The sequence below is a fragment of the Ptychodera flava genome, chromosome 7 (assembly GCF_041260155.1).
Source record: "Ptychodera flava strain L36383 chromosome 7, AS_Pfla_20210202, whole genome shotgun sequence".
In the NCBI taxonomy this organism is placed as follows: domain Eukaryota; kingdom Metazoa; phylum Hemichordata; class Enteropneusta; family Ptychoderidae; genus Ptychodera; species Ptychodera flava.
In genome coordinates, this window is record NC_091934.1 from 16893430 (window position 1) to 16899500 (window position 6071).

A 6071-nucleotide genomic window follows, 5' to 3' on the forward strand; every position below is an offset into this window, starting at 1 on the left:
GTTGGCAACGGAAGATTGGCCGTAGGGGGCCTCTTGCAACGCACCTGACAGTCGTGCGTCTTATCCCCATGTTTTCATTTATATAAAAAGTTATACGCTGCCTAATTAACATGGAGATGAACTTCGTTTTGCTATTCATGTTTCTAGTTGACTCCATGCAAAGAGAAATATGTGAGACAGTTTTCCGAGCGTCATTCCCACTGTACAGATGATAAACTTATCATTGTCGATTAAAATGGATAGGCGTGAATGTGGTTCGATCAGAAAGATCAATTGATGGGCCAAATATCATGGCGATTTTCGTTGTCGTACCTGTCCCGGTAGTGAACAAAACGAAAATTGAAGATGTCCTTTGTACTCATTACACAGGACTTCGATCTTCAGCCTTGGATCTTCGTTTTGTACACTAACTTCTTGCAGTTCCCCTTTTTGCTGATTTCTGTCTGCCTGCCTGATGGCTGCAGCCCCTAGTGTTATCGTACTGTAAATTCATTGTGCATACTTTTTAGCGCTTTCTGAGATTAAAATCGCATGAGATGCCCAAAAGCGATGCGCTGGAATACATTCACATGGTGATTTATGGGGTGCCTTGGAAGTCAATGTAGCCATGAAGCTCACTTCCAAACTTAAAATGCCCAATCTCTCGGCATTTTCAATGGAGAGACGCCCACTTTGGTAGATAATGCGCGATTATGAATATTCATAATTAATGATGATAACTCCTTTAAATTTTCATACCAATACACTCAAGCAATATTATTGCATGAATGACAGTACACGATCGCCCTTGGAGAAAAACGGATTAGATGGTAGTCCCTTATTTGCACAGCCTGATAGGTTGCACAAGTACAATGGTAATATTAGGAAGGGACACCTTTCATTGTTTCTATACATTATTTTGATAATATACACTCGTTTCCCAGTTTCACAGACATTGAAAATCAGCAAAAACACTTCTTTTAGCTGTAAAATAGGGAGCACTTGTACGTAATACCTGGAAAGCGCCACTACCAAGTTCGTGGAGGTAGCGTTTCCTCTCTTTCCTTTCCGACAACTGCGTACTTTGGAGTGGTATAGCTCCCGGGCATAGTTCCTCAGCCACCAGGGCGTTCTGTGCGAAGGTGACTCAGTTCGTCAGGGTTAATTACGATTTGGCGTTCATTCGTGTTCAAAGCATGAGTGTGCGAATAAACAATTTCAACCCTGTCATAATGATTTGATATGATTTTCAACATCGCTCGCGCCAGGCCGTGGGATACCGGAGTTCCGCTCGGGCTCGTCCAGGCGGATATGAGCGAGTGTAGACGATTAGCTCTGAGGTAGATCATGAAGATAGAACGAGATTACTCGATGCACATCAGGATATTTTAAACTATGGTCGACGATCGCTGTCAATGTTTATTTTCACCGTCAGCATTTTCTAAAAGCAAATGTCTCTAAATTTGTTCTTCAACGCCAATCATGGATTTTTCAAGTTCCCGGAGCGTGTGCCCCCTCCTTCCAGACTACGGCAATGTTGGTTATCTTTTACTTAGATCTTTACGCTCTTGGATATAGAAACCTGATTTTTTTTTATTTCTCTTCGTCCGCGTGTATGATCACTATAAAATGAATTCCATCCCGAATAAACGAACCGTCGGGAAATTAATTGCAAAAATTGCTATGACGTTTACACTTGAACTTGATAATAGAAAATCTCTCACAATAAAAATGCCAAAATAACTATGATTTGTACCTCGACATAAGCTGTAACGCGTGGCAAGTTTTTCAGTGTTCTGCTTCTGTATATCAACTACCGTGTCTGACCCTAATCCTTTTGTCATGCTGAAATTTCGAGTATTCTTTTTGTCAACACAGCTTGTATGTGTGTAGTGATCATTGTTTATTGTTTACAAATGAATTCTAGTCCGGACTAAAATACAATTTTCAACAATAACAATGTAGATTATACTCATATAGATTGTGTTGATATGCTAAATACTTGGCATTAAATTACAGTTTAGGGATTCAATGCAGAAAGTGTAGGGAAACCACAAAACAAAAGTTCTGAAAAAATAGCTAAAAGATACAGCTTATGGAGCTTTAAACTCAAGAAATTCTATGGGACTTAAAAGTTTATTTTTCTTGCAAAAAATGGTCGTCAAAGTTTTTTGCGGGAAGAACTTTACGTTGTAGGTGTTGTGCTGGACACTTCAATTCCCTCTTGCTTGACCATCTTCTGGGCGCACCATTCTGGCCACTGGACAATCTTCAACACCATATCAGCGAGTTCCTTGAAGACATCGATGCAGACTCCAAACGGCAGACACAGAATGTATAAAATGACAAAGAGCATAGCTAGAGGCCATGCTAAGAATATGATGACGATTAGCCAGATTATTGTCCAAAGCCACGACATGTTGCCCGCCATTTTGAGTCGTTCTTTTTAAATATCGAGAGTATCTATTTTCGATTTGGTTTCCTTGTTTTATCAGAAGAATATACACTTTTAAACGTCTACCAGTGGTCGGTTCGTTAACACCGGGTTCATGTATCTGAAATGCGCAAAAATAATATGAAATGTATGTAATATGAAATCAAAATCGCCAATGTTTAAATTCTTATGGCAAGTTCAGACAATTAAAGTCACCAAATTGTTACGATATGATCAACAGGTGTCATCGTGATTCCAACAGTATCAATCAAGTCCAACTGTAACAATCAAGTCCAAATGTAACGTTCCCCTAACGTTCAACTGTAACAATAATGTTGAACTGTAACAAAGTCCAGCAGTAACAATCAAGTCCATCTATGACGTCAAACTGTAACAATGTCTAACTGTGACAATTAAGTTCAATTGTAACACTCAAGTCTAACTGTGACAATAAAGTTAACTTTAACAATAGGTCTAACTGTAACAATTAACTCAAACAATAAGTCAAACTGTAACAATACAGTTTAACGTTAATACTAGGTCTAACTGTAAATCAAATTAAATCAAACAATAAGTCAAACTGTAACAATAAAGTCTAAACGCGACAATAACTGTTTACAAGAAAATTCAACTGCAACCAATTCAGTTACGCTACGAGGGCAAACTTGTATCGTACTTCATAGGCAGTCACAATGGATAAAAAATCATCAAAGGGGATTTTTTTTTTTCTAAATTTCGCTTTGACTGCTTAAATTACAACAAATTTGACTGTATTCGTTATCAGTGTATTTTAGGGCGGGTGGATTTTCGGTCGCATGGATCCATTGGAGTGCATGATGGAGCTCTCATGATAACAGGCGTTTGCTTTCTTCCGCACCAAATTTACATAAACATGTAGACCAAATAAAGTCTAGCGTAGAAGACTGAAGTCCAAGGTCAGGCTCAAAATATTCAACATAAGACACCGGCGAATCTTGTGTAATGTAAACTATCCCCAAATTTTCGACAAAGCTTACGAAAAGTTACCTCAAAGCGGCAATCCTCAATCCCTGCTTCTCGCATATATAGTGCTGGTTGACATCCACTGTTTGTGCAATTTAAGCTTAATCATTCTTTCTTCTTATGTTCAGTACTAGTTTTAAGCAATTTGTTCAGAGATAAAGCTGTTTGCGAACCTGGCCCTTTACTGTCACCGAAATTCGTAGCAACACCAACGCAACAAAAATCATCTTTCATGGGCTTCGAAGCCTTGCCTGTTGCCCCATCCTATAGCTTTGTCTTGAATCAATTGAACAACCGTATTAAACAAAGACCGATGGCTTTTGATTCTTACCTTAGGAAACCAAGTGGCCAAAGGAGTGCACTGACGGGCACCGCAAAAGATAGATGTAGTTAACGACACTTCACCAACTTGAAAGATCCCCATAAACGATGGAAAGAGACTAAAATGTCATCTGTGGCCCACGGACAAATTGAGACCATTGAGAGAACAAATCTTGGTATAACTGTGATCATGACCCAGTTACGTAAGACATGACAAGCACTCCTTGGGAATATATATTGACATAATATCCATAGCAACCATGGACGCTAATTAGAGTTTATGTAGCAACTAAACCAATACCTACACGGCTGTTGAATCATACGACTGACTGGAGGTACAATTACTCAGGTGTCTTCGAAGTAGGAAACATGTACATAAGTGCATGTAAGAACAGAGATCACTTACAGACAATATCAATATTACCAACACTTGATTGGTGGAACAGTATACCAACAAAAAGTTCTCACCCAGAGATAACCGGGTTTATTATAAGGAAGCGCGTAATTGGCACACCCATTTGTGTCCTTTCTTTGGAATTTCTTCTATTGATGTCCGAATTTTATTAGACTATCAGTTTACTGCAACACCAGCTACAGTACAGTGTGATAGTTCTTATTTTGTTATTACTACATCTTGTGTTTTGGTATATGATTTAATAGATTTGCGGAATACATTCTTTGTCTTCAATATATAAAGCACATCAGACAAATTTTGGCACGCGGCATTGTCCTGTCCACACAGTTGAGTGAGATCGGCTTGTTCTGATGGAGAGTCTGTGGCCGAATAAAACACCTTTAATAGCTAGCGAACTTGGACACTCGATGTCTCACATCTCTACTAAGACATGCGCAAGGTTAATCTTGTTTAATTCGAATTCTTCAGGTATATTTCACCTCAAAGATTATTTTGGAATTTGTATTTTTTTAAATACAAATAGTATAGATAAAATCCTATGTACACATCATCATCAGTACGGAGTTTATTTTACCTGCTATAGTACTCCATTCTATAGAGGAATGATCGTATAGTGGATCATCAATGTCACATATACAGACCAGGTCGAGATGTGAGGGAGTGGCTATTCGCTAATCGGGAAAACAAAATGCATGATTGTTTGCAGCAGACAAAAATAAACTCATACTATTGACTTAGAGCTAAGACTGAACAATCAACTGATTGGCTAACTCAATAGTCTTGCTTAATGTATCTGGGTGTTCATATAGACAAAAACTTTAATTTTAGAGATGCATATAAGAGCACTTGGGGTTCTCAAGATGATAGCTCCAATGGTGCCTCTACGTATTTGATCTACCTTACACAATACACTAGTTCTTCCCTACCTTGACTATTGCAATACTGTGTGGCCCTAGTGAAGTGAGGTATTAATATTTTGCGACTGCAAATCATATTGAAGTGTCACTATAGAACACACATACCTTATAGACACTTTCAGATTTTTATTTTTTTCTCAGTTATAGAAGTCCCAGACCCCAATAAAGTATTTATTTTCTGAAAGCCCTGATATTGGGAAATCCGACCGTGCACAGTACGCAGTCATTATTTGCATAATAGTCATGTGACAAGCGTTTTGCTGAAGCTTCCAAAAATCGGTTTTTCCTCCCTTTAGCGAACACGCTGCACGATTTCTGGTTGAATTGACAATAGCAATACCCTTCAAATCAGTGAGCGATTTTTTCTCCAAGTCGCCATTCAAATTATATTTCGCGACAATTATAATTCCTTGAAAAGCACCTTAGTCTAACACCTTTAATAGTGCATGACAAAAAAGGCATATAAAGGAAATCCCAGTATTAACAAGGTTTGTCAATGCACACATTATTAGTAGCAGGCCGTATGGTAACAGACCTCGTAGTCATCATCTGACTCAAAGTGACCTGGAACTATTTTCAACTTCAACTTCGGGTTTTAACAATGACCAACTCACAAGTTTTACATGGAAATCCTTTTTTTATCACAAAAGTCAACTCAAAAACCACAGACCCTTTTCCTTGAGGGCCCATAGTAAAACTGGGCAGTTTCCCTGCATGTGTGTGTGTGGAGGAACTGTGAGTTATGAGGCGAGACTGTTGATAGTAAATAGATGTCTTTATTGGATACATCACAGATTTAAAAAGAGTTCATACTTCCCCTATGCTGATACCACAGGGGCTGCAAGTTGACAGTGTGGTAAAATTAAGCTACACTGAATACTCCATGCTACTGTGGCTGATACAATGACTATACAAACACTTGCAAGCTGTAGATTCGTACCGGTTCACAATCGTAGACCAAGTGTCTGCTTCAATTGTAGGCTCTGTCAGCGGCTCCCCCTCT